At 37.8% G+C, this 27521-nt stretch overlaps 1 protein-coding gene across 13 annotated transcripts in view; it reads right to left on the reverse strand.

The window, feature by feature from the left end:
* MEF2C (myocyte enhancer factor 2C) overlaps positions 1–27521 on the reverse strand; it is a 166515-nt gene that overhangs the window by 42307 nt on the left and 96687 nt on the right. The window lies entirely within an intron of this gene.

The following is a 27521-nucleotide window of genomic DNA, read 5'->3' on the forward strand; positions in this document are numbered from 1 at the left end:
TGATCTGGAATTCATATGTGCTCCAAATATCTAGTGACAGACGATCACAGAATACAAATAAGGGGGCAAATTGCAACACTGTTTTCCCACAGAAAAATTAGAAGTTAGGACATTACACAATGATTTCAGAAAATGTGATCATGACAAAAGCAGAAATGGTGGCAACAGATCCCTAGTTTGAGTTTAACATAATGGTTGGCACTAAAAGTGTCCTGCCACCCCTTTGGATGTGCACTTGACAGCAAAAGGTGGTAGGAGAACCCAGCTAACATTCTCACGAAGTACCCATTAAGAATGTTCAGACCCTGTGATCATAACGAGAGAATCACCTTTGTTTAGTCTGGTTAGAGTTCTATATGTGTGAAAACCTGTACTGAAATTGATAATACTGAGAAGTTGTCTGCCTAAACAGAGGCTGAGAAAAACGTCAACAGAGCTGAGCTTAGGGCTTCATTATCATGACCTGAGTAAGGAAGCCAAAGAACACTGCAGAGAGGTAACCAAGTCAGTAACGACTGAAGTAGCACAAGTTCCTCCTGGCTGCAGCTGAGGAGGGTCACCCTGAGACTGCCTCCTGACACACGGAAGTGAAAAGTCAGTGCCTCTTCTCGAACCTCCTGTCTCCTGAATGTACGTCTGGTCTAGTTTCAGCTGTCACAGAAGGATAAATACTCATGTAACACTGTAACAGGAAAAGTATGAGTCAGGAGTTTTACGTTCTTTTTTTCTTCTTTTTAAAATTGATGGTTGTCAACTTAATGGGATATGATCCTATTTACAGAGATAGTTATGTTTTTAGAAATCATAAAACTTCTGATTAATCAATCACACAGCTTGCCATGTTAACTTTTAATAGACTAGCAACATTTCTGAATTTTCCTGGTACTACCAAATCGTTTAGAAAGAGCTGTGTACCTAAGTGTCTCTTATCAATGGAAAGTTCAGCAGAGCTCATCTTTATTAAAGACCGAATTCACATACAAATAAAGCAAAAGCTGCGACATCAAGCTAAGGAATTCAAAGCTGAGATAACACTCCATTTTTAATTCATGAAATTGGGGAAAACAAATAAAACAACATGAGTTAAAAAGGGGGTGTGAGTCTTAAAATTTAAACTCCTTGGCTCTTATTGATGTGTAACAAATGTAACATTTTAAAAATTAGTTTCTGAGGCACTAAAGATTTTCAGTTAAAATCAAACTGAGAGCTACCATTTTGAATATGTCTAAGATACACTGTGGCTCTGTAAATATTTATTAATGTTATAGTGATATAATATAACAAATAAACATATGGTTACAGCTTATTATGTGGTAAAATGTTTGAATATTAAAATGAATATTTTGACACACGGTGATAAAATATACATTTACAATCTTGGGGAATTTATAACTGGTGGGGCCACCTGTCCCCCTATCATGGATTTACAGCGATCATTTTTCACCCAGAATAAGCACTCCTAGAGGGTTCCTACAATAATACTATAGAGGATGTCACAATACGTTAGAATAACAATTTTATTTGCTAACTTAATTTCCTATATTTTAAACTCTTTTGTTAGCATTATCTCAATCACAAAAACATTCTTCCGGGTGACGACTATTTGTATTATGATGTGGTTCTGCTTTGATCTCCACATATCCTTGAGCTTTTAAGAATAATTTCTGAGTGTCTTGCATCATACTGCACGAATTTTTCATAAAAATTCACTTATGCAGAAAAAAATATGTAAGATCAAGAACATATTATTTGATATTTTTTCAGAATTTATCTACTGATATTTCTCTAGGGCATGTTAAGAATATTCTTATATAAACCCCTCATTTAAGGTCTTATCTGGTATAACATTAATTTACAGTCTTATCTAGACAGTAGATTTTTCAATGTGCACCCGAATCTTTTATCCAATAAATCTTCTTGTGAAAACTATAGTTGTTTTGATGTGCAGATTTTTGACAACAGAACGCAAGGGTTAGGAGAGGCCTGTCAACTGTCATTACAATCCATCTGGCACATACATGTGTGCTAAATATTCTTACAAAGCTTTCAGGGGTAGATATTGTGTTTGGTTTATAAAAATTCAAACATCAATTACACTTTATTGAAAGAGCTCCACAAATATTACCTCATTATCTCTCACAAATCTTCCAGGAAGATTTCAGGAAACCTTATGCCAGGTCTCAGGCCAGCATGGCCCAGCACAATGGCCCAAGGCTCCCGCCTCCTGCCAGGCCACTGTGCGGTCACCTTGCCCCTGCCTAGGCTTTCCCACACTTGTGAAGTGCGAAGTGAGAGATGTGGAATAGACCTCGCCCACTCATATGTACCTACAGCAGTGGACTGAACACTGAAATAAATTAGGTAGAACTGAAAAAAAAATTAGGGTGTGGGAAAATTGTAAGTATAAAAATATGGCTAAAATGTTGATACTTCTTAGATGTCAAGTTTTAGACCAAGTGGGAATGCTTGTTGTTCAATAAAACATTTCTCAGTTTATAGGTTAAAAAATGAATTAGATCAATAGCTCCTTTATACCTAAAGACTTATATAAACTATTAAGTAAACAAAGCAAGTGGCATGAAGTCACAAAGGAAATGCCAGTGATGGGAATAAGAGGGAAACAGTGGCTCATTTTCTCCCAGTAAATTCTTCTTATATCTGACTACATCATCCTACAATGAATATCACCACTATTTAAGTAATGAAATATCTCTACCATTTAAAGGCACTTATAGTCTTATTTCAAGTTATATTATGTTATTTAAAAGAGGAGTATTTTGAGAAATACAAACACAAAACCCAAGAGCATATTGAGCTCTAAATTCCCATAATCACATAACCAGAACATTGAGAAAACTGTTCAAAAATATTACTCTCAGCTGAGAGCTTGTAGAACACATTTCTGCTAAGTACAAATTATTACAGTGGAATTATAAAGCTCTGAAAATGGAAGTAATGGCACAAACTTTACCATAGTTTGAATGTCGAACCGTAAGACTAATCTTATCTTTATTATATTAAAAATCTACAGCTGTTTAATGATGACAAAAGAATTAGTATGAGATTCAGCCAAGTCTGTCTTTATCACAGTAATAAATAGCTGATATTAACTAAAGGGATTACTAAATGGATAAATAAGCATTATTCCCTACGGCCTTTTTCTAGTAAAATCAAAATCTCTGTCACTGGCCTTTGAAAGATTCTCTGATCTTTTATAAATGTTACTGGTCAGGTAATGTAGGCACTTAAATCATTATTCTTTCACAGGGGCTAGAAATCCTGGATGTATATATTTTAAGTGCCTCTCAGCTGACTATGTTTTGAGAGATTTATTCTGTATGTCAAGATAAGGCAAGAGATCTACTGAAACCACCAGCTTCCCTTGCTTCATATCTAAAGAAACTCTTCCCTCAGAGAACTCTGTAAATCTGGAGTCAGCCTTCCATGTGAGAGTGACACTTGTGGGGTAGATCGTTGACTGCAGAGGCTTCTGGGATGTTTTCACAAGGCAGCGACTGTCATGCAGTGAGCTGAGAACAGCCTTTTCTGAGAGAAGTAATTAGATTGACAGAAGGTGACATACTCCAAACAATAAATGGGAAAAGGAGTGCAGACAGGTAATCCAAAAACCACGTGGAATCTCCCCTCCCAGACATGTGGACATATGGACCCTGCATTATTACATTTGTTCACTGGGAAAACTTGAAATACATATAAACTGACAATGATAGGTGACAGGTGCCTCAAAAATTCTAATGAAATAGATGTAGGGAACAGATTCTATTTCATTACTGAAAGGAATATAAATGAAAAAGAATGCCACATGGAGCTCTCATATCTTGTCTTAGACATTATGTTATCAACGAGAAAGTCCCTTCTGTATACAATGGTTAAAACTGGCTTCCCCTTCCTAATTTATTTCTTGTTAGTAGAAAAGAAATATCTAAATTATTGGCCTTTTTCAATTGTATGGAGACTATAATATTTTACGTTGATGCTATTTAAGTAAAATTTAGCTTCTTTCAGAGACCCACCATCACAGATTAAAAGCTTCCAGTCATTCAATTTCTTTCCATGTCTGCAGTCTTAGTTCTCAAGAATATATTATTTCCAACATCTTTCTTTTTCTGTGCCTCCCCATTTCACAGCAGAAATTTCAAATCCCCTTGGGAAAAAACCCCCAAAATACTCTTACTAATTTTTGTTAAAATTCAAACAATCACCCTTTCTTGCACAGCTAGCATTACTCTTCCAAGGGCTGATGTATCAAGAACACATGCAGGAATTGTTATTATAAGTTGAGTGAATGTCCTGTTCACACAAAAGCCAAGAAAAAAAAGACATCAACTTAGGAAAAATAGCTTCCTTTCTCTGATATTAAATCATTTTTGTGCTTGTCTATCACAGCTTTATGAAGATAAGTGTGTGCTCTTCACAAGCTCAATAATCTTTAGAAAGCAGTGAATCCACACAGGCGCAGGAGGTGCAGTTGAAATGGAGACTGCCCTTCACTGAACTTTCTGAGCGCATTTCACAAATACCCTCCCACCCTGGTGCTGATACAACACTGCTGCTTCCAGGCCCTTCAGTATCTGTGGAGTGGCTGCCACCTTAAGGACTGTGCTCAATGACTTACTTCATTTAAAACACATTCAGCAAATAATTACTGAGAACCTACTGTATACCAGACACTGTTTTGTGTACCTGTAGAGAAGCAGGCAATACAAATTCAAACTAAAAGCTCTGACCTGACCTATAATATTGTATGTCTTTTGGTGGTTTCTAGCACAGATTACTTAGGCTGGGGGAAGATCAGGTGCCAAGAAATTCCTCCACAAGTTTTAATAATCAAAACTGTAAGCATTGTCTATACTCTCTTTCCTTGTTCCATCGTTCTTCTTTGTTCTTAATATAGAAATGAAAAGGCACATTAAAATACTGTGAATTTAGTAAATCAGTAGGTAGACTTTAATTAGACAGGCAAATCATAGCTAGTATAGAGTATGCAAAAATTAAATATTATCCTAAATTATCCATTTGTGGTGAAAATTTTCATAAGAAATCAAAAACATAAACCTTAACAACACTACATTCCTCTAGGTTATTAATGCTCATTCTAACCAGATATTAACTCCTACTCAGGTAAGGCTGGGAAGAGCTGGAGAATTTCACTGTTTTGTTTTCGTTCCTCTCCTCAAAAGACAATCTTCATATTGGACTTGAAATTATTTTCACTGAATAATTTTCCATCTTTAAATACTGGAAATAAAAGACTGATTGAAGATTTGAAGACTTTTAATGTACAGACCTAAAGAAATATCCAGCCACTCCTCCTAATGGCCACAAATTCTTTCATATAAGTATTTAGAGGGTGATAGTTCCTAGAATTACTGATACTCTAATATTGGATGAGACCACCAAGGACCATCTGGCTCTTCCTCATGCCTTCCAGAGAGAGGATAATGCTGCACCAGCACTGGCCTTTCATATCTCATGCCCTTGCTCAAGCCAGGCTCTCCTACCGGAATGATCTCACCAGTATCTGTTCCCTGTATGCAGACAGTCCTCCTCCAAGGGACAGCTGACACATCCTCGCCTCTCTGTAGACTTCTCTGATCACCAGGACTGAATTAATTTCTCCCTAATTCATGCACTCATTTCTTGTATACATTTTTCTATTAGAGCTTTTATCGCAAATTATTATTTATGTGTTTGTCTCCATTGCTAAATCGCTAGGTAATTAAAGCACCTTCCTTTATTCACTTTTGAAGTTGCAATATAGAACAGAGCCTGACACACTGTAGGTGCTCAGTAAATGCTTGCTGAGTGAACAGAACACACATTCCACTTCAGTGATACTGCATGCAGAGGTTTTGCGACTGGACAGAGGCTATCTGGCTGGCTGAAGGTGAAAATGGTAGTGGGATCTAGACCTCTTGACACATATTACTAAGTGCTACTATGTCAGGTGTTGTCTGTGGTCCTCTGGATGTAAGAATGCTTTTTCTGGATATATGATTAAGATAATTTGTTTACATGTTTTTCTTCCCATGAGTGAGCTCCTGGAGGTTAGGCATTGTTTACTAGTCATCTTCTATCACGAGGACTTAGCACAGGGCCTGCCATGAGGCAGAAGCTTAATAAATGTTTGCAGTATTAATGACAGACTGAATGGATGGATGAACGGAAAGAACAGGAAGAAATGCTAGAGGGAGAAAGTGTAGTCTCAGTGTAGGAGTTTTGCAACTGCAATTTTCTTTTTTCACATTTTATATCATTATTTCACACTGTTAAAAGTCAGTTATTATTTTAGTCTTTTTAAGTAACTGTTACAAAGTGACTATTTTCTGAAATGTACCATTTTAAACTTAGAAAGCAATGCAGTAGAGGCATAATGTGTACTAGGAATGAAACTGATCATAACTTATCAGGAGATTTATATCATTAAATACTTAAAATCTGCTGTATTGGTCTACATATGTAATGTCAGAAAAACTGAACATTCATGAAATCTTTAAGGGAGAAAAGCCATAAGTATATAATCTCAGTTATGAAATGGGTAGCAGGAAAAAGGGGTACAGAATTCAGCACAGGAGGAGAAAAAAGGGAGTGGTATTTTAGGCAGCATGTATAAGGTTAGAAAAGGAAAAGCAGAAATCTTCAAGAAAGGAATACAGGGAAACTTTTGGGAATGTGAGTCAGATACTATAAATTTGAAATGAGTGTGTTTCAAAATTCTTGGGCAAAGTTCATTTTTTTTCCCCATTCTTGGATACTGGTCTCCTGCTCCACTGTTCTCTCTGGCTTTGACATTGGTCTTATTCTGGGCCAATCTTAGCCTGGAGGATTCATGGAAAATCAGGGTGATTCTAGGGCCAAGCAGATGATTCAGGCTTCCTCAGGATAGGTCAGTGGTTTCGTGTTTTTATTAAGGTTTCTTCCACCACACCTCTTTTGGAACCTGGACAGGCATGCATCAAGGAGGCTGGCCTAGAACAGGACTGAGATGGGGAAATTTGGCATGAAATGTCTCCTGACATTCTGAATCCAGGAGAGATCTGAAGTGAAATATGAAACAGGGAACGTTTTAATATACAATGACTGAAATGCATGCTAAAATATGCAGTTAATCCTAATAATCTCTATAAAGCAGGCTAAGAAAATAAAGGCTGGAATACAAAACAAAAATCTGAGATATAAAGGATCAAACTGTAGATGAGTTTGAAAAATGGATGATGTTAGTGATTTCTTAAATAAGGAAGGAAAAGATAAGGCAGAATTATAAATTAAACAAAGGTTGAGAAAGAGAGGAGAGGAGCAAATGAACAAAGACCAGGAAGCAGGATTTTTGAAAGTACAAAATATGAATGCAATACATCTACTAACCTTTTTGGACTATGGCATTTTACTTGCAAATAGGTTACAGGGATTAAAAAAGCAGATATTGGGGCACTGATTCTTTAAAAATAACATGTTGAAGCATAATTTATAAACCATTAATGACTTATTTTAACAAAAGAAGATGTATATGTTATCTTGAGTAATGACAGTAAGGTCAAATCATTATTTTTGTTTCCCTGTAGCTCTTATCTAGTTGCAAATGCCTTTTTATTCAAATTGGGCCAGTGCGTGATTAGTCATTTGAAAAGGGAGTAGCCTTCAGTGCCTTATTTATCAGTCAGCTCAGGATTATACTTAGTCATCGTACTTCCTCATTTCTGTAGGATTCCCATGATCTCTGCTACATCATTGATTTTCCCATTTATATTTTTGATTCCATCCTCTCCTTTCACCCATTCCCCTCCCAACTTTCCTTTCCTAGGAAACATTGCAACTTAGTTGCTGGAGCTGGAGACCCAGAAATCACCCGAGACTCCACCATCTCTTGACTCAACCATCATTGTTTTTCTACTTGGTCTCCCATGCCTAGTCTGTTTGTCCCCTGACCCCCACTTTCCAGTTAATCATTCTTCCTTCTTTTGGCAGGGTCTTATTAAAATGCAAATCTAACTGTATCACTGTTCTCCTTATAAACCACGGTGGCTTCCAACAGCCTCACCCACTAGTTTTCACAGCAAGCCCTCCGCCTGCCTTTCTGACACTATTTCCTCTCTTCTCCCCCAGCACTCTAGGTTTCGCCAAGGGGGAACTTCTCCCCATTTCCCAAGTTAGGTAGCCCCTTTAATAACACTGTTTCGATATGTATCATTTATTCTTGTTTGGAATATCCTTCTTTACTCCTCTCTGCTACACAAACCACAGTCATCCTAGGACATCTATTACCTAAGGCATCACTTGGTCTGCGAAGCTTCTTCCTAACTCTCCTAGGCACTTAGAGACTCCCTTCTCTGTACCCCTAGAATCCTTACCTTTTTGAGTTTTTTAAATAATATGGGGTGCTTTATATTGCAATTTATCTTTTAACATGTCTGCTTCACCACTTGACAGTGAGTTCTGTTAGGGTTGGATATTTCTGGCTCCCGACAGAGGGTCTGATTAATATATGTGGGCTCAATATATGTTCTCAGTAACTGTTCATCGCATGAATGAATAAGCAAATAAATTTGACAGTCATACTTTCTAACGGTGACAGACTAACTGAAATGAGTTGGGTGGTCTCCTAAGGTGACAGTGTTTTTTATTTTAATAAGATCAGTAAGTCAAAATTCAAGGAGCATGAGTTCTGGTAGGATAAAGCAATCTCTGTAATTACTTCATGACTGTGGCACAGGATATCCCTGTGGAGAATAGAGGGAACAGTGGAGGTAACATAGAATATTGTATACAGGACACAAAGGGTTGGGATCCTTTGTGTTTAGAATTGCTGAGTCCTGGGAATCATGGGCTGATCCTTTCCATGCTCTCAAGTCTTTTGTGGCTTTTGGTGCTCTAAGTTACCACCAGGAGGACATACACAGAGTGAGAACCAAAAATACTGCAAGAGGTGCTTTTGTGCATTCTTTTCTCTGTTTCTAGGTTTTCCCTCAGAAACAAGGGCACTACCTTTGATGTAAGTTTAAGAATCTTTGTTAGTTGGGATCTATAGTTTATCACTAGCTTATCAGAAAAGAAGAGCGCTCTGTGTACACTCATAAAAGGCAACACAAAATAAAATAACACAAAATAAAAGGATTTGAGGTTGACAACTGACTGACTCGAGTCCTGACAATTTTGATCACACCTGAGAATGGTACCTGAGATAGCCAAATCTCACTTCTGAGATAACCAGCCACTCCCAGATGAAGGTTAAGTTGCTTCCTTTCCTAATACCTCTCGCCCACCCTGAGCCTCTGCCAGGCTGAAGAGAGGTAAAGAGCTCCAGTGGGCTTGGCCCTGGCCCACTCTCTCCTGAGCTGGCCCTTGGCCTGAGAGGGAAACCCTCTCTTTGTCATTCATTCTTACTGTTGTAGTTGCCATGTCTTAGGTCACAGGCCAGCCCAACATGCACCATGAACAGACTTTAGCCTGAGATATCACTGACAATACTTTACCAAGTTTTTTTTTTCTCTACCTCAATTTATTAAATGATGGGGAGAGAGATTTTCAAGGACCAATTCTGGATTGTGAACACAGATTTTATTTATGGTTTCCTCACCTTCTTCCCCATGATACCTGACATTCAAACTTTTTTCCTAATTGATTTCTCTCTCTCCCCAATAAACTAGCCTGCTCTCCAATGAGTGGCAATAAGCCATTCTCTACTGACACTTCTCAAGAGAAAAGTTTTGATTTTGGTTATTCTATAGTGATTGGGCAGCAATGATAGGAAAGGGCCTCTTATACTCCAGCTCCCCAGTCAGTATACCGTGTGAAGAAGAGCCTAAATACCAATTCTGAGGGTTTTGCCTGGATCTGTGATATGCCATCTGGAAGACTAGCACTGACAACTGTGTTAGCACATGCTGCTCAGTACCTATACTGCTCTGATATGTCAAAATGAGGTAACAGGACTGCAGAGCATTGTATGAGAACAATATGCGAGTCACAGCTACTATGGCTGCCAGGGGAGGGAAGAGTCTCAATGTGTTAGAACACACCCCCATGAGAGCAGAAACTTTTTTTTTCACCTCTGTATCCACAACAACTTGAATGTGCTCAGCACATGGATAACACCCAGTAAATATTGTTGTTAATAAAAGAATAATGGAATCCAAGGCTGCAGCGTCAGAGGTTCTTATTTAAGATGGAAACACAATGGGATCTGAAAACACACAGGGAGCAGTTGCTAGGTTCGTACTCAGGGCGTAGGCTGCTTTCACCCCTACCAACCACTCTCTCTAATTCCACATATGAATTTAAATTATAAACGGAAAGAGTCATGAACTAGAGAGTTAATGGAATTAATATGTCTCTCTTTTATGCTTCCTCAGAACTTTGTAATTAATATTTATTTTATAATGTTGCTCTCTGTAGTCTTGTTTTATTTTATTTTCTAGATTATAAGATTTCTGTAGACAGAAAGTGTCTCTTGAGCGCTTTCTTTCTATCCTTGGCAACTAGTGCAGTAGGCAGTAGAACGTTGCAAGAAATTGGTTAACTCTTTACATGGGAATACCTCTAAGGAGAGCCTGGTGACATATAATAAGGAGGCTCAGAAAGATTAAACAAAAGCTAGTGGGGATCCAAGCTTTTCCTTTCCTTTAACACTGAACCTTCTCTCTCTCCTTTCAACATCAGCAATGTTTGTGAGGTCTCTCAAAGGCTAGCAACCTTGGTCTCTAGCCTTACTCTTATGACTCGCCTCTTTCAATGTAGAATCCCCTGGAACTTGGTTAATACAGTGTTAATATTTTCGTTTTATTGGCTAATATACTGGAAAACTTTCTGCTTAACAGAGAGTGCCCAAAATATCATATGGGTGGGATGGTCACTGGTCAGGGACTGGGCCAGCTACAGCAGTGGCTGGAAGGACACCACGGGACTTCATCAGTCTTGGTGTGTGGACAGGAAAGCAGGATGTACTCCCAAGCAAACAACAGGCCAGCACTGGCAGCCGGAAGTCAAGATGCAGGGAAGAAAGGCTCCTTATAGGTTCCAAGGGTTGTCCTGGAAGTAAGGTAGTTGTGCTGGATGTCAGGTTTGCAGGATGTTATCAACTGGTCAGGTAACAAATCTCTACCTGTCGCACTCACATCAGGCATTAAGAAAGTCCCTCAGACCAAACCTCCAAATGCACAGCAGTACACTTACAATGCTCCCTCCTTTCTTTTCTGCAAATAAGTTTATTTCGGTTTATACCTCTTATCTCTCTCACCACATTAAAAACTACTGTGGGGAAGGAAAGGGTCTAATCTATTTATCCTCTATAGCTGTTATGTCATTATCATAAACCTAACACGTGGATTGGTAACCAGTGGGGGACTTTACATTCAATTACCTTGGGCAGGTGTCCAATGAAAAAAAGTTTGTTAAAACTGTACTTCTTAGTAATCAAGGAGCGCCAGATAAATAAAAGGTGCTTAAAAATAAAAGCGCTTCAAAATCCTCAGGCAGTTGCTCAGTTCTAGCCCTTTTAAGGCTTTTGTTGTATTTACAAAACACACTGCTATCATTCTAGTCAAGGTCTTTATTTAACTAACCCGCCCTGCAGTCTCGGAGTGGTTCTCTCTGTGGGGTCACTATGCGCCCGCCTCAGTGTCCACACAAGACTGGGCTCCTGGAGGGCAGGGCTGCGCCTTTTATCTGGGAATCCCTAGGACCAAGCAGAGCACCTGGCACCTAGAATTTCATCAATTAATATGAATTTTGAGTTCATTAATCAAAGGCCCTCTCTATTTGCTTTCCTAACAATATAATTATTTCCAGATGCTACCAGAAAAATAACCAGAGTATCTATGGGACAGACATCAAAAATGCCAGTAGCGGGGCTTCCCTGGTGGCGCAGTGGTTGAGAGTCTGCCTGCTAATGCAGGGGACACGGGTTCGAGCCCTGGCCTGGGAGGATCCCACATGCCGCGGAGCGGCTGGGCCCGTGAGCCACAACTGCAGAGCCTGCGCGTCTGGAGCCTGTGCTCCGCAACGAGAGAGGCCCGCGCATCGCGATGAAGAGTGGCCCCCGCTTGCCACAACTGGAGAAAGCCCTCGCACAGAAACGAAGACCCAACACAGCCAAAATCAATCAATCAATCAATCAATCAAACATACGCATCTGATTCAAGATCCTCATTAAAAAAAAAAAAAAAAAAAAAAAAAAAAAAAAAAAAAAAGGAATAGCACGATATTACATTGGCACGTATTTATTAAAAAAAAAAAAAAAAAAAAAAAAAAAAAAAAAAAATGCCAGTAGCATTTCAAAGTCAGGACTCTTTATTCAACTTTCCACAGGGACTTGCCCTCTAGTTTCCTGGCTCTTTTGTTATTGGGGGTTGCTATCTCCTTGACTCACATTGTAGTTCCTGCTATTTTATAGTTTTGATGTGAAGGGTCCTTTCTCATTAGTGTAGACAATTATGAATTGAAGGTAATAATTAGAAATAAATAGGCCATAGGCCATCTACAAATGGATTCTGAAAATACCTAAGATACATTCCATTATGGCAAACTAGGATATTCCCTTCTGGATTAAATATTTACAAATAAAATAAAATTCATAAGAAATGTTTTAGAAAGCCTAGTATTATTATCAAGTGCTGATCAAGGCCTACATACGCTGTCACCTTATTATTTTATGTACAAATTTAAATTTTTGTAAATTTATGTGTCTAAATTAAATGACCTAGTAATTAAAATCAAACTCCTTTCAATTCACTTTCCTTATGCTATGAATGTTATCTATATATGAATCTGTGGGCCCAGAACCTTGGACCAACTGGTAGTTCATAAAATCACATTTCCCATGATGTCATACATTACACAGATAAGTAACTTTCTTAGTTTTTGTATTCGGTCACCTTGCATTTCACAAGATGCTACAAAAGCTAGAGAGAGTATTGAGAAATGAAAACCAGAAAGGCAAGGACAGTAAATATTTAAGGCAAGTAATGACAAGAATGAAGGAGAGAAAGAGAGGATAAATAGGTGACAGATAGAAAATACATAGTGGGAAAAGAGGGAGGGAGGGAATGAAAGTGAGTGAGAGAGACAAGCTAAAGGTGTTGTGAAAGAGAGAGGGAAAAAATAATCAAACGAGCACATCAAGTGATACCCTTGGTATGTAAGCTGGCCTCTCCTGGTATGTGGGCTCAGCACTTTATGATCTATCATAAAGCTTTATCACGGGCCATCAGCCAGTTTACTCATGCTGATACCCACCCCTGGCAGCGGCTCAGCACCTGTTGTCTAACTCAGTGAGGCCAAGTGGCAGCTGCCGGTCTCACAGACTGCTCTGTCCTCTGGCCCCAGACGGCCTTCTCTGACGAGTCTGTGTGGCCTTGGGCTCCAGGCCCCTGTGGCAGTAGCTGCTTGCTTTTGTAGCCAGGATGGCTTTAATAATTTCAGGCATTATCACCGGAAATGTACCGCAGCCTGATTTTTAAGTTTGGTATTTCAACTTGCATAACTTATGAATTCTCAGTGATTTTGTTAGTTCAGTGGTGAACTAAGATTTTTCATTTGTGCAATAATTTCTTCTATATTGTTCAATAGATAATTATAAAAACAACATTTCCTTTTCTACGGCACGAAGAGGAAATTAAACCAGTCTTCCCGCACTATCAAAATATTAATTTTCGCCTTAATTGAATCTGTTCCTCAGCAATAACACCTACCATTTATTGAGCATATACTGTGTGCCAGGGACTGAGCCTGTAGCTTGGCATGGATCTTTTTTTAATCCTCACAGCTACTCCTCCACTATGACTGTCATTCTACAGATGAAGAAAAAGAAGGGCGAAGTGGTTCAAGAACTTGCTGAAGTCCACCAAGCTAGTTAATGGTAGAAGCAACTTAACTCATGTCCAAGCTCCAGAATTAGCTCTCTTAGCTATCTCACTATTCTGCCTCTGCAAATTCGCCCCATTATAAAGACTGCCTAAATTATGCCTATGTTTTCTTTGAACACTTACTCTCAGGTGAAATTGGTTAATGTTTGACAAATCTTATTTTTCCATAAAGGGATACATTTGTAATCGAATTCATTTTCTGATGAATGAGCTTATCTAAAATGTTTTCCCTGTTGTGCTATTGGAATATCCACTGCAGAGAGGGGAAGGCCCCTTCAATAATATTTTGGATGCAGCTACCTAATTAAAATGAAGGGGAGATTGTTGAAAACCTAAGGAAAGAAAGGTGACTTAATTTTTTCAACCCCTATATTTTCAAGATGAGGAAGGAAGTCCTTTGCAATAATGTTTTGGCTATATCTACCTGGGTGAAGTGTAGGTTTGCTGCAATTATTAAAACAACACTTTGCAGGGAAAAGTTTCTGTTCCTAAGGAAAAAAGGTTGCTTTATATTTTTCGGTGCGTATATTCTTTAGATTCACAATCTAACTGCTCAGCTCTTCCCTTCAATTTGCTTGAGTAGATAAGTGATGCAAGGCTGGTAACTATGAGATGACATTGTTGCTGGGTTGGAGGTGGGTAGGTTGGGGAAAAGAGAAGAAATGCATGTTTTTATGGAGAAACTATTGTTTCTCTCTGGGCAAAGCTACAGGATCAAGGAGAAATCTTGTATGCATTATAAAAATTCTTCTTTTAAAACGTGGGTACATAAGCTCTTTCCTTTCCTTTGTTTTCAAAATGATACTGATAACCCTGTTACTTTATAGGCCGGATGGGAGGAAAAGTAAAAGGAACGACTGTAAAAGTTCCCAATTTTTTCCAGCAGTTACAGGAAGACAGAGCAAGAAGTGAGATCTCCTTAAGTGAAAATTTCCCAGTCCCAAGGAAAAGGGGAAAACTGCAGGAGAGTTTCAAGAACCACAAGACTTGGGTTTTGCATCTTGTCAGAAAATCCTCACTGTTAGTAAAAGCCTGGGGAAAGGCTGGCACGAACCTGACTCAGCAGGGAAATGCCACCCACAGTCACCCACTCTGCTTCCGCAGTGGCTTAGCTGCCCTGTTTTCTCTGGAGGATTCCCCAGCCAGGCCAACACACACAAGTCTCTCAGATGGGAAACTGGACTTTTTGAAAATTGAAATTAAACGAAGTTGTGTAACATTTAAAAGAAGTTTACAATTATGATACGTGGCTTTTTACACAGGCTTAAAGTCAATTTTCTGTTGAATAAGTAATATTAACCACATATTAACCACCTAATGGTTTAAAAATGCCTCAAACAGCCATCACCATCATTCTGAATAGAATCCCACTTCTTTTTAAAGTCCACTGTTAAAAGATGAGGGGAAACAGTACCATTAAAAGAGGAAGCAAAACACAGTCCAAAATCTGTTTCCATAAGATAATGCACATAATTGACTAATGGTCAGAGGAATCCAATCTATACCGAGATGAGGTCTGAAGTCAAAGCAGATGTCTGGGAGAAGTTAGGAAGCCCCCCTACCCCAACTTATTACATTACTACACTGCTGAAGCTAAAGGGACAGATAGAAATCAATGAAAATTTTGTTGATCTGACATAGGAACTGGTACACAGGAAGATGGAAGTTATATATCTGAGTTCATCTGCTAGAAAAACTGCCAGTCTCACATGCACTGCACATGTGTGTGTGTGTGTGTGTGTGTGTGTGTGTGTGTATGCGCTATACCATGAAGCTAAGAATTTTGAAAGGATCTTCAGAATTATTTCTGGGTAGATGTATTTCTGCATAGCTGTTTTAATCTTTTTCCCCCCAGAAGGAAATATTTCACTTTCATAATTTAAATTCCACAAAAGTTAAGTTGTTTTATTTTAGGATGTTTGCAAACTGAATGATGGTGTCTAATGGAAAACAAATTTCTTTCCCTAATCATAATATAACAAATAGTTTGCTATCATATAATTTACTATATTTTTCTCTGATAATAAATAAAATATCTCATGTTTGTAGGAACTCAATCATGGAAAGCACTAAAATGTTTCCCCATTTCTTCGAATGTTGATCAGCATGTGCTTTGGCCTCAGTAACCAGATATCAGGTGCAGAGTTCAGAACTATAAATTTGTTGCACCTCCTATAGGTAATATTAGGGCTCTGATGGTTGTCTTTCCTCAAATCGCAATTCATCTTTGCTAGGTCTTCAGAGTGCAAAATAGGTGTGGTTCAGAAGAGAGTGTCAAACAAACATCAGTGGTTCAGAAACAATATCCTTTCCCCAGTAGCGATATACATTGTGGGTATGTGACTGGAATATTTAAAACACCTGTTCACTTGGAACTAAGCCAAATGTGTAATACTTTAGAGTGCTTGGCTCACTTCCAGGAGCATGTATTGTTAACTGCCATCAAAATACTGAGGGAGTCAGGGCAAAGATACAAGCTAGAAATGATGTAAGAGAGATATATTTTATTGTTAACAATATCATCATAATAAACACTGTTGGCTGGCTAGTATTTTAATGAAATCAATTATTTGTTTTTGCATCAGAAAAGAAAGTAGTAGTGTAGGGCCCTCTTGTCTTAGCTTCGCTAATTACTTTCACTGCCTTAAAACCTCAATCAAGCTCACCCCCTCATGCCCTCCCTCCCCACCCCCCCAACCCCCTTCTCTCTTTTCACTCTGTTCTTCCCTGGAAACATAGTAGTTCACAAGGAACACCAGGGAATAAATTCTATCCTAACTCTATTTACCAGAGTTCACCAACAGAACTTGGGCAAGTCCCTCTATCTGACAGGGTTCCACCTATTTTTTTTTTTTTTTTTCAATTGTTCTGGCTTTAGTTAATAGAGTTACTTGTGACTCCTAGTTTTTACCTTTCTCTTCCTTTTCCCTAGTCTTAAAATCTGTATGGCGAAGATCTTATCTTTGAAGAATTTCATGACTTTATTACACAAGTATTATATGTAACAATTTACAAAGTGTGACATTTTTTTTGAATGTAATCACAAAATATACTGAAGAGTCAATGTCCAAGGTATGAATGTGTGTGTGTGTGAGAGAGAGAAAGAGAGACAGAGAGAGTAGAAAGTTCGAAAATATTGCCTACATTTACACATGCAGGAGGAAGGAGCAGCAGGAAAGGAAATAACATGTTTATGGGGATCATGCGCCCAACATGTGCTAATGGCTATGTATGTACCTTATATAAGCTAATTCTTATAAAAAAACCAAAAGCAAGATTTACTATCCCTGTTTTACTGCTTACGAAGCTAAACTTCAGCGGAGATTAAGAAACCTGCCCCAGAGAATGGAGTTTATGAAAGTGGGAGAAACCCACTTGTCTGACTCTCTAGAACTTGCATCTGTTCCTTCTCCCACACCATGCGCTGTTACAGGCCATACTGGAAAAGAATATACGAAAAAAGAATGTCTCTACGTGTATAACTGAGTCACTTTGCTGTACAGCAGAGATTGGCACAGCACTGTAAATCAACTATCCTTCAGTAAAAACAACAACAAAAAAAAGGCTGGACTTTTAGATTATAGATGTGAAAGTGTAAGGATAGAGTTTTTACATTTGGCAGCATTGTATCCAGAAACCTGACCTGTTTATGTGGTCATTCAAAGTGCACATACTTCATTAGGAACCTCAAAGTTTATAGATTTTGATTTCTTCTTCAATTTAATCTAGAGAAGCTTATATAGTTTAAATACACCTGCTGAGGTCTCTATAATTTGCTCCTTTAAGACACTACAGCTGACATATCATCTTCAGTCAGAGAAATCCATGTGCACGTTATCAGTGCAAACTGAAATTACATGCGTATTTCAAAAACAACTTTTTTATATATAATCATAGATGTTCATAGGATGACATAAATGGCTTAAAATACTTAAGTATAATGAAAGGTTTTAGGCTTTGTAGCATGTACACATACACACGTTACTTACAAAAATTAAAATGTTTTGGCACGTCTACGTTGTACAATTATATTGCTTCTATCTATTTACATTTTCCAGTAGAATCTTCCTCAAGACTTGGCTGTCATTATGCTATTCTACTGCTTGAGGCCTACAGTATCATTCTCATACCTCCCGTATTGCACCTAATTCTGCACCAGACATTTACCTGTGATTTACCTGTTTTCTCCTCTTCCTCATTTCCCTTGCCATTTTTCCTACTGCTCCTTCTGTATGTGAACCTTCTATTCTCATCAAACTAATATTTTTCATGCCCTTGCTCCTTTCTTCTTGTGGATCTTTGCATAATTGGTCTTTTGAAAAGTTTGCCCCCATCCTCTTCATCAATTCATAACCACCGTTCTGCACTTGACTTGTTTGTGCCTAAAAGTGACTACCTATCATGGCCATCTTCCCCGACTTTTAAAATATTCTACTTCCTGTACTTATTACTTGATTACAAGGTATCATCACCATAAACCTTACTATGTGCCAGACCCTGTTCCAAGCATTTAAAAAATGTTCAATCATTTAATTGTCATAATAACTATGTACTAGGTACTATTATTAAACCCCATTTACAAATGGGGAAGTTAAGACGAAGAGTGCCTAAGTGACTTGCCCAGGGACATACCAACCGGTAAGCAGTGGAGAGGGATAAGAACTTAGGCAGTTTAGCTCCAGTTTGCGAACTGATTGATGCTCCCAAACACTACGTTATATGCTGCCCCCCCCCAATATCTCATAATGCCTGTTATGGTGTTTTGTCTGGTTGATTCACATGTGTATTTTCTACCTTAGCTAGACTGTAAGTTTTGTGAGGTCACAGATCATGTCTTCCAAACATATCTCTCCTAGCATCACTATAAAGTTCTGTACATCCTAGGAGCTTAACAATTATTGCTAGAATAAAAACATCTACACATAAAAGTGGAAGTAAACTTCTAAAATATACATTTTGGAAGCCCACTTTTAAAGTTGGAGGTAAAAATGGAATTAAAACCTTGCATGCTTTGATAATTCACAAAATAAATCTAATGTCATTGGTTATCACTAATGAAATAGCCATATTAATTTCTTTGCTATTGTATTTAATAGTTTTCAACTGTCATTATAAGCATTTGATGCATAGAAAAAACACACCTCCTCGTGTTTAAACCATCCTGCTTGTGTTATTTTGGCTTCTATTACAGATAAATAATACTGTAGACATTGCAAATCCTCAATGATTAGGAGGTACTCAAATCAATATTGGTTACAAAATATATAAAGAATGGATGCAAATTTTATAGCAAAGAAATAATTATTAATTTATATCTGCTTACTGTAACAAAAATTTGTTGTCAGCTTTTTCTGAAGTTTAACAATGCTTGAGCCAAGATGGATAAATTATACATGAAAATATCACTATGTAAGGTAAAAATGCTAATAAAACAATTATATTATTTAATGTTTATGAATGTTATACAATATGTTCTATGTAGTAATTCATGCACTGTTCTCTCCATATGATAGTCTAGCATGGTTATTCTAGCTCGTATCACTGTTATCTAGCAATGTTAAAATGATTTTTTTAGCAATTAAAATAGCAGTATTTTCCATATTACAAAGGCTTTGCTAAAAAGTCAGAAGTGAATATATTATCAAAGGTAATTATTTCCAAAATTGAATTTATCCTGCATAGCACAAATGACTCAACAATGAAAATTTTGTTTAAAAAGTGTGCATATAAAAGGCTTTGTCCCTGGAATGTAGCTCTAAGTGGCTCACTATCTAGGTTGAAAATGGCTATGCAGGGTTGTATGTCCTATTTTTCCATGCCTGCAGTAAAGATACAATATGGGAATTCAGCTTGGTAATTACTAATACACCACACAGACACAATTACACCCTGTATGCGGCATGAAGGAATCACTTGTGGTCTGCATCCATTACAAAGAGCAGCAGGGGGCCACCATGCAAGATGACAAAATGCTTTACAAGACGGAAGGAGACCAAAAGAGTCGATGTACACAGATACAAGGACCTTGATTCTTCTAGCAATGATTTAAGTCTCTTTCCATCAATTATCGTCCTTTGTCTCAAGAGTCTTATCACCAGCAGCATTACAGGAACTGAACATAACAATGCTCAGACCCGTATAACCCCATGAACTGTGCTGACATTTCCACACCCTGTTGCTATGTTTGACCTGGTTATTCAGATTACTGAAGCAAAACAAAATGGAAAAAAAAAAAAAGCGTTACGATTGCAAAACTGGCTTATGTATATTTTTTTTTTTATGGCTTACTCAGAATTCCATTTCTCTAAACTGAAAGCCATCCTACTCCCAAAGTGTTCTTTTTCAAAGTAGTTTCTACTCCGTTTAAAAAATTAAAAGTGAAAATCTGCTTGGATGAAAACTATAGTTGTAAGAAAGAGACTAAGTATTGGTATATCAAGGGGATATATACTTAAGAGAATTTTACATCTAGGGGAGCTAAACTAAAATAAGTCAGCTGCTCTCTTTAGCTACAATGAGTCACAGGATAATTTTCTTTCTGAGAAACTCTAAAGTTTCAAGTTTAATTGCAAGCAGTAAGCGGTTTTTATTATAACAGTTTCCTCCTAATTATTACACTATGTACATTATTTTACAATACTTTCATTTAAGATGCTCTTTTAAAATACATGTTATAAATATGAATTTTTAAGACCTTAGGAAAGTTAGTTAGTTATGGCAGTTTGTCAGGTTCTGTGAAACAAAGCCTTGTCTTTCAGAAAATGTTTACAACCTATGAGAAAGAAAAAATGTGTCCTGGGGCTAAAATGTTTATTGGCACCTAGAAGTCTGAAGGGAGAGTCAGGCCTGTGGTTTTTGGAGGGCACTTTATCATCGCCCGCATTCTCAAAGGTTTCTCTGAATGAATAGAACTGGATTACTCAGCCTTCTATTCCACGCCTATTCCTCTCCATTTTCCTTGGCTCGAAAGAGAGCCAGGCTATTTTTAGTTAGGCAGTTTTCTATTTTTAGACAACTACCAGTTAGAAGACATTTGTTAGGAAAAAATTTAAACACACACACACAAAGGGAGGAGGGAAAGAAGCTTCCCTTCACATATTGTAAAGCAGCCTTCAACCTGTAACTCCAGGCATTTCAGCTGCTTTCAATCTTGGAAAAATAAAGAAAAATTCAGAGTTCAGGGTTTTAAAAATAAACCTTCCCTCTGGCAAACAGACCAAAATACAACAAGCTGTTACTATGTGAAACAGTGACTGCAAAAACAAAGAACATTCTCCAATGATTAAACTGCGAGAAAAGTTGAAGAACTATTAGGTTATAAGAATGTTACACAGGCATGTAACAATATCCCAGCTTCTCAGCCAGATGTAGCATGTTTTAGAATCTAAGGAAGAGGGGTGGGGGGAACCTCATCTGCAAAGTTCAGAGCAGGATGTCCAATGTAACTTTGTTTCCTTTCTCAACACCGGAGACCCTTTTATCAAACCTAAAGGTAATATATTGACTGCATTTTTCAAACATTTGTATTCTATAGAATTTCCCTAAAAATTGTAACCACGTTTACAGAGAAACCATATATTAAAAAGTCCAATGCCAATGGGAAACAAAATTAAAGGCTGCTACATATATTGGATTGGCCAAAAAGTGCGTTTGGGTTTTTCCATAAGCTCCTACAGAAAAACCCAAATGAACTTTTTGGCCAACCCAACACACATACACATAGATATGTGTGTGTGTACACAGGCATTTATATATCTCTATATCATTATCTTTATTAGTCTCACGTTTACTTTAAATGGGAATAAATGACTTGCACGTTGGCTTAGCACATCAACCTACTGTACTTATCAAAGCTGTGCTTTCATCTGTAATCCACCATGTGGTGGACGCTGTCAGGCTCTCACACTTGTAATTACTTTCGTTTCCTTCAGTTATCCCACTGCTCTCTCAGTCTTATCGTGGTTCAGACTGCTGGGTGGGAGAGTCACCGGTGCATCACCAGCAACTAGCACAATGTTTGGCACACGGCCTTCACATTCATCAATATCTGCTGAATGAGAGAACAAATACTGTGCACGTTGTGTCCACAATGGGGTATCGGCCCCGGAGGGCAGTGGCGTGTCCTAATCAGTGCCGCATTTCTTAATGCACTCAGCACAATGCCTTGCGCATAGGGAACATTTCACAAATGCTGTGGAAGAAAATCAATTCATTGGCCTTTATTAGATCTTCTTAATTTATATAAATGCTATAGTTACTTAAGAATGCAATATTTATTAAATGATATACCTATTAATATAAAATTAATATACCTATTAATTTGCTTCTTCTTTGTCCTTTGGTAAAACAGCTTTAATTACCTGAACTTTTCCTTTGATGTTGAAAATAAAAACACCTTATCTAACTTAACAGTTGCCAATGGGCTCTGACATCTTTTATAGCCTGTAATCATCACCACAGCCCTGTGAGGAAGGATGGGTCAGGGTCCACAATACTCAGAGGAGGAATCTGAAGCCCAAGAACGTTAAATAACTCGCCCCACGTTAGAGAACTAATGTGTGGTACCACAACTAGAACTTAATTTCTTTCCAGATTTGTGGGGCTTTTAAAGTTCTATTTCCCAAGTGTAAAATTTAAACTCTCATGATAATGCATCAACAAACATTCTTCAGGAGAATCACTCTGCAGCTTTCTTTTTCCCCATGTGAAATTAATTCAGAACCACCACATTGAAGGAGAACCCAATCACGAAGCCCAGGTGAAGATAAAATTCCTTGCATACCTAATTAGGAAACATTAGAAGAACCTGTGCGTGCCTGCGCATTCCCTTCCTGGTGGAAAAATCTGGAGTTGACCTGTCTTGCTTCTGCTCTCCCATGACTTTTTCCTGTCCCTTCCTCCGTTTTCTCTTCTTCCTCGGGGTACCTTCAGCTTCAGTGTTCCCTCCATCCTCTCATCTCGCTCCACAGAACCCCATTTACTTTAACAAATAGTCTGTTCCTGGGAGTAAACGCTGAGTGACCCAGCTTTCCTAATTAGTTCTCTCTGCCCTGGCACAGACCTTGACACCCAGCGGGGACGCACAACAACCAATGCCTGCCGTGGAAATGAAAGATGGAATGGCTGGGTGCAGCCTCTCCAGTTTACGGGTCCTTTATTAGGCTGTATCCATCAACCATCATGCTAGTTACCTCATGAATAAGAACGCTAGATTCGCCAGTTTCACCCCTACATCAGGGCTGCTCGATAGAAGATTTCCGGGGGTCATGAACATTTCTGTACCTATCCTGATCAATACGGGAGCCACTAGTCACATGTGGCAATGGAGCACTTGAAATGTGGCCAGTGAGACTGAAGAACTAAACTTTTAATTTTATTTAATTTCAATTAATTAAAATGTAAATAGGCACATGCAGCTAGTGGGTACCTTAATGATTAGTGCAGATCTGTTTCATTTCATCTGAAATCTGGTTATATTATCCAAAGAGAATTCACATGATAGAAATGACTGAATATGTAATTGTCAGCCATAAGCACTAAATATATTACTTATTCACAAATGTGTACAAGTAACCTTGAAAAGGGTTTGGTTACTTTTCAAACCAAAAGTTTACTTTTCAAACCAAAAGTTTAGAGAACAGAGAGTGGGGAACAGAGTGGGGTTGGATTTAGATTTGCAGCTCATTCTCAGGGTAACTCTGATCTTAGTTTTTCTCCCCTAAATGGTTTTCTTGAGGTCATAGTGATGGCATTTGCTTATGACTAAGGAGTAATTTGCATGGTATTTCAAAAAATAAAGTTTTAAATTCAGAAATTCTTGAATAAGAGTTACTATTCTTAATTCATACATAAGGTTTTTTGTAATAATGTTTTATCATATGTGAGGGAAAAAACCAAATACCCATTGTAGGGTTTACTGTTTACAGCATTTCTTATCCTAAAACAGTAGCTCTAAACAGTTACTGAGTTTATTTACTAAAACATAAAGATAAGAGATTTAATTGATATGAAGAGGCTTTCAGAATCTAATTAACCTCCCAGCTAGTCATTAACTCTATGACCTTTAGAAATAATTGACACGGAATTTTTTTTTCCTTATTCAAAACTTCCATCAGGTGGCTAAACTTCAGGGTAACACAGAATACACTAAATGCCGCTGAGACATGACTGGATAACATGCCAAACAGCTATTAGTAAAATGAGATATATTTCCAATAAGATAATCTATCCACCCAATCTGTCGTATGCATATGCAGCATTTGCCTAATTATAGTCCTTTTAATGATCGAGTCTGGAGTCTTTTCCCAGAATGTCCTATGAATTATTTTGCTCATGAGGATAATGAGGAAAGCATAGCTGCCACTACTCCCCGTACCCACAGCACACCCCCCCAACCATTCATGTCACACTTGCCTGCCGAGTCTGGTCTGGAACTCAGAAGCTCCCTCAACACGTGCTCCAGGGAGCCACTACCAGCTGATGGGCACTCACAAGGGCGGTGGCCAGGAGAAGCAGTGCTCACCTCACTGTGTGATGACAGGCCTGTTATACCGTAGTACTTCCAAAAATGTAACGCGCTTGCTTTCAAGAGTCAGTTTCACCAAATAGCGGTTTTAAAAAATGATAAATGTTCAAAAATGTACTTTCAAACTCCACGCTGGAGAAAACAGATGTTTGGAAAGGGAAGTCTGGATCCTTGCTACTCAGAGCTTGGTTCACAGACTAGCGGCATCAGCATCACCTGGGAGCTTGTCAGAAATACAGACTCTTGGGCCCTGCCCCATGTTCACTGAATCAGAATCAGCCTTTCAGTTCGATCCCCCAGTGATTCAGACGGGGCCAGAGGCATTTTGTTTGAGACCCTCTGATATCTCTTGTCAGAGCCTGGCCAAAGTACTAGCATTGTGTCTCTTTTTCCCAGGAATCCATATAGGTTGGTCTGAAAGTCTTTTGCTTTCCACCAGGACTACAAGGAATATTTCTGTGTGGTCTCCTGTGCCTATTTGTTTTTTTTCTTGCACAGCAACAATCTTTATTCATCTCTGGTTCGCTTGAAAGATTCTCACTTTTATTACTATTAGAACCTATCTGACTTCAATGAAGAAAACTGGGTAAATTTTAATATTTGTACCATAATGATCATCAGTAAGTTGTTTTATACATATTATATATACACGTATGTATACATATGTCAATATGTGTGTGTGTGTGTGTGTGTGTGTGTGTATATATAATATTTATTAAATGTCTACAATATGTCATACATTGAGCTGGCAGTTGGAGTTACAGAGATAAATAAAATATCATCATTTCCTTTAGGGAAGGGAAATAGATTTATAACAATAATTTTAAAAAACGCAGTGAGGCAGTTGAAATAATAAATATCCTTTGATCAAAGACTCATTATCTTCTATTCTGACTCTAAGCAGGGCTCTGAAATTGTTCCTAAAACTTCACTTTTGAATATTTCACAGCCATATATTTAATACCAATCCTGAGGAAGTAAAGATGTTCTACTCTTTGATATCTTATTTGATGTGTTTTAAACCAAACAATGTTACTTTTACCTAGGGGCTATCAAGGGCTAGAATGCAACATTTGGTTCAAATGTGCTGTCCAACACCAAGTTCTACATGCCATGAACTCTGTAAATATCATTAAATATTGATGATTATGATCCAGGCTAAATATGTTTCCCCCTTTCACTTTCAGATATTGAGAAAAAAAATCATGAGGACTTTGGTCTGCTCCAGTTCAAGGTGGTTCATATAAAATAATAATGATAAGATGGTGATGTTGATAATGATAAAGCACTTTCACTACTGACAAAAGGCTGTATTTTGAAACCTGTTGTCTTTTCTGCTCCTACTATTATTAAACAATTTTCTGTTGACTCTGTGTTAGTATTAAGCCATTAGAGCTGTGCAATGAAAGAGATGAGAGGAAATTCAGTTTTATTGCCTTGTGCATATAACTTAAGTAATCTAACATGCACTTCATTTGTTCAACAGTGATTTTCTTAATAACTGAGATGTGAGGCAGCTTTTCATGTTTACAAAACATATGCAAATTAAGCAAGAGCATTATTTTTAAAAAGGAATGGATTTTCAAATTTGACATATAAAAAATCCATTGTGATAGAAATGAGAAATATGAATATATTTTTAGACACGTTTCTCCTTTTAGACTTTGGGGAACAAATATAAATATGATTTACAGGGACTAGTAAAAGTCTTTTAAAGATATATAAACAAAAATGAGCATTACAATTTAGGAGAAATATACAAAACCTTTTTTTTTACAAAAATCACTTCTTTCTCGTTTTCCTTAGAAGCCTCAACACTGAAGTTTTAAATCTTTACAGAATATACTAATCCTTTCTTCATTTTTCAATACTATCTATTGAAAAGCAATTACATACTTGGTTTAACAGAGGACAGGGCAGAGTTACTGAGCTACTCGCAGTAAGAACTATTTTAATTATAATTTATAGTGACCTAAGAAGAATTTTTAACACAGCTCAAGAATATTACTTCCCTAAGTTCCTGAAAAAACTGCTTTTCTAAAGAAATTAATTACTAATTATAAAGTTAAATTACTGGCCCACGTTGCTTCAAGTAAGTTTAAAACAGTAACAAGAAAGACCTAACCATCTTCCCGTTCACAAGCTTCACATTTTAAAAAAAACAGCACACATTACCTAGCTTACGTGGCTTGGGCTCCCCGTCAGCCTGGACAACTCGAAAGTGCTTTCAGACCAGATAGTGAGTTTACCGACCGACTGCGTGGTTATCGGTGTGAGGGGTAAAATGTGCTTTTAGTTTTATGAGGAGTGTTTAGTTCCAAACTGGTGTCTCTCGAACATTTATGTTCTGGATTCTAAAATCTCAAGGCTACACAGTTCTTCACTTCTGAAATGCACTGCTCAAATTTCATATTGAAGGATTAATCCTGGTGTTGATTTGAAAACACCATTAGTTTAAATGCCTCCCTTTTCATCTTTCAGTCTAGACCGGTGCTGTCTCACAGAACGTTCTGGATATCAATGCATTCTACACCTCCTCTTGTCCCACTTGACAGTCACTAGCTGCCTGTGGCTAGTGGCTACTGTATTAGATGGCACAGGTCTAGATTACTGTAGTTTTTGATTGTGCTTTGATAAAATTTATAAAATTTTAATTAACTGTTTCATTGGAGCTATACAAATATTTTTCATACTTTAAATGAATAACATTATGCTGTATGATGATCATGTGGCTATCCTATTATAGCTGTCTTCCCCTGTTTATTTTTTTCTACAAATATATTCTGATGGCCTAACATTCTCTAGACCTCACATTAAAGCCCAGGAGATGTGATAGTAAACAAAATGTGCACAGTCCCCGCCCTGCAGGAGTTTAAAATCTAGTGTGGAACAAGCAATTGAATAACAGCTTCAACAGCGCCTTGATAGGGAAAATAGAACATATTATGACTATAATACAGGAAAAGCACCTAACACAAGTTATGAGGCATCTCCAGGATACTTCCAAAAGTATAAATTGGGACCTGACTTGAATGAAGGATAAATAAAAGCCAAGTAAAGGCCTAGTAAGGAATGTTGAAGACAAAACAAACAAGGTTTGGAGAAGTTGAAGGATA

Source organism: Balaenoptera acutorostrata, chromosome 2, assembly GCF_949987535.1.
Source record: "Balaenoptera acutorostrata chromosome 2, mBalAcu1.1, whole genome shotgun sequence".
In the NCBI taxonomy this organism is placed as follows: Eukaryota; Metazoa; Chordata; class Mammalia; order Artiodactyla; family Balaenopteridae; genus Balaenoptera; species Balaenoptera acutorostrata.